Raw genomic sequence first — 12,242 nt, 5'->3', positions numbered from 1 at the left:
GCTTCTGTCCTGTACCCTTACTCTCACAACTGCTTTTCTGCTGTTATTATAGCAGTTTTATATTTGAATAGCATAGCTTCTTGCATAGTGCGCTGGTTTGACATTAGATTTATCTGTGTAAGTTTTTGTGTTTGGTGATTTTATTGACTTTACCTTAGGTTTATTTACAACTTTTTGTAAAAGTTCTAGCGAGTGGAAGGGCTAGGTTGAAGTGGGTGTGAAATATTCTTTTGATACCATCCGTGCTGACTACGTGGGTGCGCCAGGGCTTGATCATCAATCTTTTTGGTTTGATAAAAAGAAAATAAGATAAATATTTTCACTTACCTTTATCAAAGGGTAATGAACATTTAAAACAGGAGATGGAAGTTAAAATTTCTGACGTCTAAAACATAAGTTTGTTTTAGATGTCTTATGCAAGGCAGCCAAGCAATACACTCTCCAGCTCCTTGCCTTCCTCTGGACAGGTCAAAGGCACTCCCCAGAATAAGAGTCGCACTATTCTGTGAATGGAATCCCATATTTTCAGCTCACTTTATGTTTCCTTACAAACGACGTGCTACAATACGCTACACCATTCGTCAACAATTTTTCTGAAATATGTGTTTGTTAATACTGAGCAATAACAAAGAATAATCCGAATTACGAGGAAGCCGATTGTTACAGACTACCTCAATAGCCATTTTTTAAACATAACAGCGGTGTGGTTTAAGATTTCAGTGAAATTGTTTCACGTATTCTGTACAGCCATAGTTTTGTTTGTTTGGACAATGGTTTTGAAGGCTCCAGAAATACATTGTAGACTGAAGGGGTATTACCGCATTAATAGCTAGTACAAAGTAAAAGTCTGCTGACAGGATGCGTGGAGCAAAAGCTCTTCGTCGGGCAAAAATGTTCGCAGTTTTCAAACGTTGCGAGATTACTGGACGCGTGTGGAAAGCTGAAACGCATTGAGTATTGTTTCTATACATATCTCTTGGTTTACATTGCATGGGATTTTTTCAAACCTTCCACTAAATTTCCATTTCCATCTCCTGTAATGAAAGTTACGTTAGTTAATCATAGGTTATATACGGTATGCTAGTGGGTCATGATTTTCATTTTTGCAGGCGATCCCGTATGGCGTGCGTGACGCCTCTGGGTCTGTGCGTTTTTCCAAGTAGATTTGAACCCGAGCTTGATCTCATTTCAGTTGCTTTTAAGTCAACTGTGTTACCGACTGAGCTATGGCAGTCTCAACATATGGTTATAATACCTGTATATTTTACTTTATCACAGCACAGATCTTTACGATACAGGCAGTGCTCATAAAAGCTTGTAAACGAAAGATAATCATTTAAAAAATATCGATATTCCCCAGAAAAAATATACTACATTCCGCCATTGATATAAACCCACAGAAATTTTGGAATGTCGGCGCCCTTGTTCGGAACACATTATTGCAATTCCAAAATCCAACGGACATTTATTTAAAAAACAATACAACCCCGCCCCCCGCCGCCAACACTTTCTTTATTACAAGATTTCGAATCGCAAAAATTCCAATAGATACTACTTACAGATGGACTCACACACAATCATAGAAAATGACACTAATGGCTTCCCATACAATTATAATAGAAGTTGCAGCATTAGAAAATTGTAGCGAAATGCAGGAAGATCTGCAGCGGATAGGCACTTGGTGCAGGGAGTGGCAACTGTCCCTTAACATAGACAAATGTAATGTATTGCGAATTCATAGAAAGAAGGATCCTTTATTGTATGATTATATGATAGCGGAACAAACACTGGTAGCAGTTACTTCTGTAAAATATCTGGGAGTATGCGTGCGGAACGATTTGAAGTGGAATGATCATATAAAATTAATTGTTGGTAAGGCGGGTACCAGGTTGAGATTCATTGGGAGAGTGCTTAGAAAATGTAGTCCATCAACAAAGGAGGTGGCTTACAAAACACTCGTTCGACCTATACTTGAGTATTGCTCATCAGTGTGGGATCCGTACCAGATCGGGTTGACGGAGGAGATAGAGAAGATCCAAAGAAGAGCGGCGCGTTTCGTCACAGGGTTATTTGGTAACCGTGATAGCGTTACGGAGATGTTTAATAAACTCAAGTGGCAGACTCTGCAAGAGAGGCGCTCTGCATCGCGGTGTAGCTTGCTCGCCAGGTTTCGAGAGGGTGCGTTTCTGGATGAGGTATCGAGTATATTGCTTCCCCCTACTTATACCTCCCGAGGAGATCACGAATGTAAAATTAGAGAGATTAGAGCGCGCACGGAGGCTTTCAGACAGTCGTTCTTCCCGCGAACCATACGCGACTGATGCAGGAAAGGGAGGTAATGACAGTGGCACGTAAAGTGCCCTCCGCCACACACCGTTGGGTGGCTTGCGGAGTATGAATGTAGATGTAGATGTAGATAATAAAACAGAATACAGCTGACTTCCCAATTACAATAAAACCGACACAAATTTCTTAATTCTAATTAAGTGTCTGGAGTAATTTGATGAGTTTCATCAAGCTAGAAGCAACATCAGAATCATATAAATTCGCTCCTGTTAACTTTGAAAGTTTTTGACTTAACGGTATGTTGCAATATACTTAAACAACGAAAAGCATTTTGTTACGTATATCCATCAACTAGTTCAAATAGCGACAAAGATCATTGCTTCTCTGTATAATGCAACTCAGCACCGTTCTTATTCTTCAGAATGGGTCACTGCCGATAAAACTCAGGTAACTAAAATCCCGTCGATGTAGTTTGCACAATGATACCATCAGCCCCTATTCACGTGCAGTAGCCTGTCGCAGCAGCCTCACGAAATCGTCAGCAATCCATGCAGTGAAGCCCGCCAAAGTGGAAGTCCAGCGTGCAAGGTTTCTCTAGTATCGGATTTAAATAATACAGAAAATAACATTAATGTCTAACGGCAATTGCCACTGTCGCCGATACATACCATGAAACCACTCTACAGCGTCCTGCATGGGAGCGAGTTTACTTGTCGGTACTTCAGGCAGAAGGCTGAACGCAGAGCCGCGCTCCGCCGGTGTGCCTGGTAAGCCGCAGCTGCAACTAGGAGGCGCCACAGTCGCGTTGCAGCGAGAGGCACGGGTGGGAATTAAAGTCGGCGCAGATCGTGACGACTTGGGGTCACTTTCTCTCGTTAAGTTGAATTGTGTCCACAACGTTTTTTTATGGGACGTTCCTCTCTCGTTCACGTGCCGAGGCATTCAGCTGCTTAGTAAACAGTTTCGTCGCTTTGAACGTAATCTTCGCTTCTCTTTCGACCAAATGGGGCGCTTTTCACACCGTGTTTACTTAGTCCCCGATCCGCTGGTTCACGGGTGACACTACCGTTCTCTGCAAGTAGTTTGAATGTGGCAGACCTTGCGGTAGCGTCCTTTTTCTGACGTTTAGCTGCTTAGTTAAGGATACTTAAACAGTGTTTATTTTGTTACAGTTACGTCAATTTACACACTGCCTGTCTACGACAGCGCTGTGCAAACTTGGCTTGGGTAGTCCTTCCGAAAAATCAGCTATTTGTGGCTCACTTTTAGCCGTACTTGATCACTCATGACCTTTCGTATAGTCTCTGATACAGCACTATCTGGATTTATTTAGACCCTGGGCTCTTGCCAGCGATTGCAACATACGGTTTACTTACATAAGGCGCATGGTCACTATTGCGTACTCCCTCTGATGCTATGTACGGCAGATGTGCTGCCATTTAACTTATCTTGGACATGTACACCTTTTACTGATTTGAGATATGTCCATTGTTGTCTATCAATTATTTTTCTTTATTTGCTCTTGTACTACTGGTAGCCTTTCATGGGTCGCACTATTCTGAAATATGGCTTCATTTTTAATTTACAGTTGCACCTCAAGATGCTCGGAAACGCATTGTGTAAGACTTCAGTAATGAAAATTTAGTACAATTGTAGAGGAATTTTCAGTTACGAACAGTATCTCGTATGCGCAAATCGGACTGTAGTAGCAGACGCTGCAAGGGAGGCACTGCGTATCACACGAAGTTTATGTTAAAATTTCAAGAGTAGCTATCCAAGACGACTAAAAAAAAAAAGGTTCAAATGGCTCTGAGCACTATCGGACTTAACATCTGAGGCCATCAGTCCCCTAGAACTTAGAACTACTTCAACCTAACTAAACTAAGGACATCACACACATCCATGCCCGAGGCAGGATTCGAAACTGCGACTATAGCGGTCGCGTGGCTCCAGACTGAAGTGCCTAGAGCCGCTCGGCCACAACGGCCGGCAAGACGACTCAGATAATGTATTGTTTTCTCACACGTGGAATGATTATGATGAGAAAATCAGCGAAATTGAAGCTCGTAGGACATTTTTCGACGACAGTAGTCCTCGCAGAACTTCATTCGTGACTGGTACACGTAAGTGAGTAAATCGTATCGGCGGCTTACACATTATTCTGAAAAGTTACTGTCGATGTGTTGATAACAGCCCACACCTAGTTGATCATGCTCACTCCGACTTGGAGGCATATGACCCAGATTAAAGTAACGGTGTGTGAACTAAGAAGAGTTGTTCTCTTCGATAGGCAAATGCTGACGATGACCATAAAACGAATACAGTGGCGTGGAGAAATCAGGAACCGATTAAAAGGAATATGTCTTTGGCGTAGACGATGTTCTCTTCAGTCAGTGGCCGCACACTGCATATCCCAACCTTGCACTTTCTTAAGTATTCATTCTGTCTGGTTCCTTCGTACCATATGAGCCAAAGTGATTGCGTTATGGAGCGAGAGTACAGAAATTTTTTGAAGCAGCATATGTAGTTACTGAATTGTTTTTTGGAATGAAAACATGAAGATTTTAATTTTTTCATCCAGAAACGTTTGGTTTAAATGGAAGAATGTGCACCCACAACATTATGAGGTGCTTGATGTCATGCACCTTCGATAGCTCACCAGCCATCCATTGATGCTATAGTACAGGTCTATTTGTAAACGACAGGATGCAATCTCAGCTAGACTGACTGATTCATTGCACAGTGGTTTGCTTGTCGTGCTGCGATTGGTCTATCTAAGTGCATTTTTTAAAAATAATAACGGTATGCCATTATGGAAGATAACTGCACACTTGCAGAACTCGCTGATAAGCGTTTGAGTTACGAACGTGACATCCTATGGATGTACGTGAAGGACTTTGTGCACTCAAGACCGGTAGGAGTAGATCAGCGCGTCCAGCTCTTCCTTACAGTGTAACCTTGAATGCTCTGTGGATTTCCCCCTAACATACAGGGTGGAAGCGAATCGGACTGACAGAATTTGCGTGGCTACTTACCGACGTTTTCTGAGTATTTTTGAATAATGGACACGTGGAGCCCGATGGATCACTATAAATAGTAAGTTTATTATAATCACCTTTGTTTCTGTGAAGATATGTTCACAACAGTGAAAAACACTGTAACACTAATAAGCAAACCTAAAAGCAGAAAACAGGTAATGAGAGAATCCTGAGTACTGCTGTGTAGTATACGTCGCTTCAGGACAAGCTCGGCAAAACGTAGTTGTGCTGTGCTTTCGTTGCATCCAGAGAACCCATACCCGAGATGCGTATCAGCCAGCTCTTCCATCAGTTAAACCTATTCGCCTTGTTAGTCATCCCTATTCACCAACATCTTTGACCAACGGAAAAAATAACGTGAGACAGAGCCGAGCAATCCTGAATTAAGGTTCAAATGGTTCAAATGGCTCTGAGCACTATGCGACTTAATTTCTGAGGTCATCAGTCGCCTAGAACTTAGAACTAATTAAACCTAACTAATCTAAGGACATCACACAGACCCATGCCCAAGGCAGGATTCGAACCTGCGACAGTAGGGGTCGCTCAGCTCCGGACTGCAGCGTCTAGAACCGCACGGCTACTCCGGCCGGCCCTGAATTAAGGCTTGAGGGTGAAGGATGAAGTGGGCATTACGATTCTCGACATCAAGTACCATGAGTGAATAGAATAAATTCCTTTCCAAACAAAGCATAAAGAACTAACTGTCGAGCTGTTGCACTGCAAATACAAAGATAAACAGGGATAAGTAAACAAATGAGGCTGTTAGTAACAAACGGGTGTAAGAGACGAAATCGAATATTTGGCAATATGGGTACCATATTGAAGTGGAAGAACCAATCTACTTGATGGCGAAAAAATATAAGCGAATGAAGTAATCTGAACTGCTTTCTGGCGGTTGTTTGAAGAAATATACAATAAAATGTGTTTTCTCTTTACATACAAAGAGAGCAAAGTATACACACATCTTTTTGGTTCCTTACGTTTCGTAAACTGGTGTGGTCAGGTGATTTGGTGCAATAGAATTTGCCATATGATAAACTATTTTTGCATTCAAAACATTAAAACAGAACAACAGAATAGGATGGACGTTTTAAGAAGAACGGAAAAAAAATTCAAATATGTGTGAATTCCTAAGGGACCAAACTGCTGAAGTCATCGGTCCCTATACTTACACACTACTTAAACTAACTCATGCCAAGAACAACTCACACACTCACCCCTGAGGGAGGACTCGAACATCCGACGGGAGGAGCCGCGCAATCCATGACATGGAGCCTCTAACCGCGCGGTCATTCAGAACGGCAATAAGAATGGAGACAATGGACAGACAGACAGTGAAAATTCTTACGGTGATGGTAAGAGAATATCAATCTCCGACTGAAACGAAACCTCAGCCATGTGTAGGTAGTTATTTCCAGTTCCAGCACAAAGTTCATGTATTACAATGTACTCATGTATTACCTTGTTCTGGTTCGTTACAAACCTGATATTAATGCCTGTAACAGGAGTATGTAGCAGTCTTGGAAGCAGAGGGGAGTAAGTGCTAGCTGGATTATTGATAAAAACATTACTGTTCACATCGTTGTGGATTAGATTCGCTTACATTTTGTGTATGGTTTCATTAATAACCACTGCATATTACGGTTATTGTAGATAATGCAATAAATGAGGATAGACTTTAAATTCGTAACAGACTTTGAAGCTTCTGTTCCTAGAAACATAATTTGGCTCTTAGACCCCTTAACCTTTAACATCCTCAAGTGAAATGCTTTTTTTGTGTGACGGTCACCGGAAAATAGGGTCACTTACACAAAAATATTCAGAAACATTTCACTGACAGTCCCCTGTAATTTTATCGGCGGAGTTCGTGTTCATTCTGTTTGTCAGGACGCTATGGGAAGTTAACTTGTTTCACATCCCTGAAAACATACCTTCATGATGAGATATATATGGACCACGGTATGTGAGTCGCTGAATGAATTATCAATCATGTATTCCATTACATTACTTGAAGTAAATAAAGAGTCGAAGAAAATTTATATGAAGTGACTAGTGTGATTCACACTACTTCATTTTCAGACGTGTCATTTCTCCTTTAGACTGAGGGACTTTAGGTACACACTGTATGATGTCTCTGTGTAGTTTCGGACATCAAGTTTCTTCTGTGACAAGTAGCCAGCAGTCCGTCTAGAAAGCCTGTGATAATTTACGCGAAGCTGTGAGCATTGTTGCTACTGAAGACAGAACATGAAATGCTCCGCTGTGTTCCACTACAAAAAGCGAGTTAAAAGAGGAAGAGCGACACTTGAACGCATTCTGTAGCTCCTTCCACGCCAGAGAGAACGAAGCGAAAAATCTTTTCAGTCGGGTCCTCACAACGGCCACGTCAAGAGCTGCACGAAAAGGAAGCTCCGCGCCGAGCAGTGCGAGTTTATGAATATTCAAGTGCGTCAGATGGCGCACGTTCTTAATAACAGCCTGCGTGTGTGTGTGTGTGTGTGTGTGTGTGTGTGTGTGTGTGTGTGTGTGAGTGAGTGAGTGAGTGCGAACGCATTGCGACGCTCTGTCGCAGTATCTCTAGCCGCTTCTTACTCGCGGTAGCTGCAAAATCCTACGAATATTATTCTTAAAACATCGCAAACATATTACCATCAATTCTTTGCTTGTTACTTCTAGATATGAATACTTAATTTTAGTGATAGTTTAAATGCAGAGTAAAGTTTTTGAATAGATGCCCGCCGCCGTTTTGCAGTAAAGTCAAGCGACCTCACAATATCGTCGGACAGCCTGGTTGTGATACACTGACAAGTGGACCATGCCTAGTCGTCGTCACCGATTTTGTCCAGATTCGTGGTATACGCAGGGCTTGGCCGGAAATGAAAACGACACAATTGGGAGCTCCAGAGAGCCATGTGCGTAGACAAAATAACATTTCTGGCATGGATCGAGGAGATATTAGCCTATTATGAAAGCATAGCTCCTAGACATCCGTTGGCATATCGCAATGTTTTTATTCTTTTTATTTTTAGTTTCTACGTTACTTAAATTGCATTTAAGCCGAAATGAAGCTCAGCGTATTGTATTTACACTACTGGCCATTAAAATCGCTACACCACGAAGATGACGTGCTACATAAGCGAAATTTAACCAACAGGAAGAAGATGCTGTGATATGCAAATGATTAGCTTTTCAGATCATTCACACGAGGTTGGCGCCGGTGGCGACACCTGCAGCGTGCTGACATGGGGAAAGTTTCCAATCGATTTCTCATACAAAAACAGCAGTTGACCGGCGTTGCCTGGTGAAACGTTGTTGTAATGTCTCGTGTAAGGAGGATAAATGCGTACCATCACGTTTCAGACTTTGATAAAGGTGGGACTGTAGCCTACCACGATTGTGGTATATCGTACCGCTACATCGCAGCTCGCGTTGGTCGAGATCCAACGACTGTTAGCAGAATATGGTATCGTTGGGTCCAGGAGGGTAATACGGAACGCCGTACTGGATCCCAACGGCCTCGTATCACCAGCAGTCGTCGAGATGACAGGCATCTTATCCGCATGGCTGTAACGGATCGTGCAGCCACGTCTCGATCCCCGAGTCAACAGACGGGGACGTTTGCACGACAACAACCATCTGCACGAACAGTTCGACGACGTTTGCAGCAGGATAGACTATCAGCTCGGAGACCATGGCTGTGGTTACCCTTGACGCTGCGTCTCAGGCAGGAGCGCCTGCGATGGTGTACTCAACGACGAACTTGGGTGCACGAATGGCAAAACGTCATTTTTTCTGTTTACAGCGCCATTATGGCCGCATCCGTGTTTGGCGACATCGCGGTGAACGCACGTCGGAAGCGTGTATTCGTCATTGCCATACTGGCGTATCACTCGGAGTGATGGTATGGAGTGCCATTGGTTACACGTCTCGGTCACCTCTTGTTCGCATTGACGGCACTTTGAACAGTGGACGTTACATTTCATACGTGTTACGACCCGTGGCTCTACCCTTCATTCGATCCCTGGGAAACCCTACATTTCAGCAGGATAATGCACCACTGCATGTTGCAGGTCCAGTACGGGTCTTTCTGCATACAGAAAATGTTCGACTGCTGCCCTGGCCAGCACATTCTCCAGATTTCTCACCAACTGAAAACGTCTGGTCAATGGCGGCCGTGCAACTGGCTCGTCGCAATACGCCAGTCACTACTCTTGATGAACTGTGGTATCGTGTTGAAGCTGCATGGGCAGCTGTACCTGTACACGTCATCCGAGCTCTGTTTGACTCAATGCCCAGGCATATCAAGGCCGTTATTACGGCCTGAGGTGGTTGTTCTGGGCACTGATTTCTCACTATCTATGCACCCAAATTGCGTGAAAATGTAATCACCTGTCAGTTCTAGTATAATATATTTGTCCAATGAATACCCGTTTATCATATGCATTTATTCTTGTTGTAGCAATTTTAATGCCTAGTAGTGTATTTGCCCTGTTATATATTTATTCCAATCTTCTATTAGCTCACTTTCCTCTTTCCCTTTCTCCGTCCATTTCCTCAGCCAACTCTTCTCTCTCCATTTCCTCCATCCGCTTTCTCTGTCATCTCTTCCACTCCCTTCCCCTGACCGTCTTCTCCTGCCCCTCTCTCGTTCTATCTCCTCCTCCAACCAATCTCTGTCAATCTGCTACTCTCCCTTTGCCCATCTGCTCCTCCCCCCCCCCCCCTGTTCATCTACTTATTCTCCTACAATTCCCCTTCCTCCTCCATCCTTTCTTAGTCCACCTTAGACCCCTTCGCTCCACCCATCTCTTTCTCGCTCTCTCTCGGTCCATATCCTCCCCACCCTTCCCTGTTCATCTCCTGCTGTTTCCTTTCTTTGTCGGTCTCCTCATAACCTCTCTCTCTCTGCCCATTGCCCTCCTCCGTTCAGCCGAGCGGGGTAGTCGCGAGGTTTGAGGCGCCTTGTAAAGGTCCGTGCGGCTCCCCCTGTCGGAAGTTCAAGTCCTCCCTCGGACATGGGTGTGCGTGTTATCCATAGCGTAAGTTAGTTAGATTGAATAGCTTGGAGTCTTAGGGACCGATGACGTCAGCAATTTGGTCCCATAAGACCTCACCACAAATTTCCAATTCCTCCCCCCTTCTCTGGTTCAAATGACTCTGAGCACTATGGGACTTAACATCTATGGTCATCAGTCCCCTAGAACTTAGAACTACTTAAACCTAACTAACCTAAGGACATCACACAACACCCAGTCATCACGTGGCAGAGAAAATCCCTGACCCCGCCTGGAATCGAACCCGGGAACCCGGGCGCGGGAAGCGAGAACGCTACCGCACGACCACGAGCTGCGGACCCCCCCTTCTACTCTCTCTTCTCGTCTCCTCATCTTCATCCTTTCTGCCCATATCTTCCTTTCGGCCTGCTTTTTGCCCATCTCCCCCTTCTCCCCAACGTTATCACGCTCACTCCGACTGGAAGCGGATTAGAGAAAGCAGTTAATACACCAGCACTACAAGATTTTACATTTTGATAGTAAACAACTAAACAATACAATACCAACCCCAAACCATCTCAACCTGTGGTTACCCCCACACTACTTATTTCCAAATTTTAACTAATATGTGTACCAAATTTGGTTGAAATCTTTCTAGGGTGTTGTTTTTAACCATTGATTTGCCCGCATATGCTCATGTCAAATACATTTCACAGATATTTGTACACATATTTCAACTATATGTCTAGCGAAATTCATTTTCATTATCACACAGCTAAACGTTTATGACCATCAAAATAGATTTCGTGTCAATATTTGGTGAAATGGTGCTTTGGACGTGGTTTTCTGCTACACTGTGCGATGAGATAGAACCTTTTACGAATGTAAATCAAGTTGATTCTTCTATAGAAACTTAAAAGCCATCACGTAACTGAAAATAGGAGCTTTTATAACGTATGCAAGATGAAAAGCGATTTACTGCTTCCGCTATTTTTATAAAACAGAACGTGTAAATTACCATCTGTAAAATAATGATACATCTCATTTTATATATATATATATATATATATATATATTCAGTTGGACCTACATAATCACTCTGCACTTCCCAATTAAGTACCTGGCAGAGGGTTCTCCGAACCACCTTAAAGCCGTAGTCTCTACAGTTCCACTCTCAAACGGCACGCCAGTAAAACGAACACCTAAATCTTTCCATGTGAGTTATTATTTCTCTTATTTTATGACGATTATGATTCCTCCATACACAGGTGTAAACCAATAAAATATTTTCACACTCTGGGGAGAAAGCTGGTGTTCGAAATTTCATGAGAAGGTCCGGCTGCAACGAAAAATGCCTTCCTCTTAATGATTGCTACTTCAGACCGTATATCATATTCGTGGCACTCTCTTCCGTATTTCGCGATAGTACAAAACGATGTCCTCCGTCGATCCTATTTGATGCGGATTCCACACCACACAGAAATATTCCAAAGAACGTAGACAATCGTAGTCTAAACCACTCCTTAGTAGATCTGTTGCATTTTCTAAGTGTTTGGCCAATAAATCGCAGTCGTTTGTTTGCTTTATGGACGCTATTATTTATATGATCTTTCCAACTGAAGTTATTCGTAAGTGTAATTCCGGATTATTTAACTGAATTTGCAGTCTTTAGATTGTGTAACCGAATTTGTTGATGCCTTTTAGACCAATGTGGATGCCGTCATTATTTAGAGTCATTTGACGCTTTTTGCACCATATCGATATCTCACCTAAGTCGTCTTGCATTTTTTTTTTACCATCTGGTGACTTATAAGACGTCTTATAAGACGTTAAATTACAGCATCATCTGCAAACAGTCCAACCGGGCTACTCAGATTGTCTCCTTAATCATTTATGTTGATCAGGAATAGCAGAATGCGTTTAA

General features: G+C 42.9%; 1 protein-coding gene across 1 annotated transcript in view; it reads right to left on the bottom strand.

The window, feature by feature from the left end:
• LOC126195305 (uncharacterized) overlaps positions 1 to 12,242 on the bottom strand; it is a gene marked incomplete at its 5' end in the record, with an annotated part of 1,237,647 nt that overhangs the window by 322,463 nt on the left and 902,942 nt on the right. The window lies entirely within an intron of this gene.

Source organism: Schistocerca nitens, chromosome 7 (genome assembly GCF_023898315.1).
Source record: "Schistocerca nitens isolate TAMUIC-IGC-003100 chromosome 7, iqSchNite1.1, whole genome shotgun sequence".
Lineage (NCBI taxonomy): Eukaryota > Metazoa > Arthropoda > Insecta > Orthoptera > Acrididae > Schistocerca > Schistocerca nitens.
The sequence above is the reverse complement of the archived record's forward strand: the minus strand, read 5'-3'. Positions and strand labels throughout refer to the sequence as shown.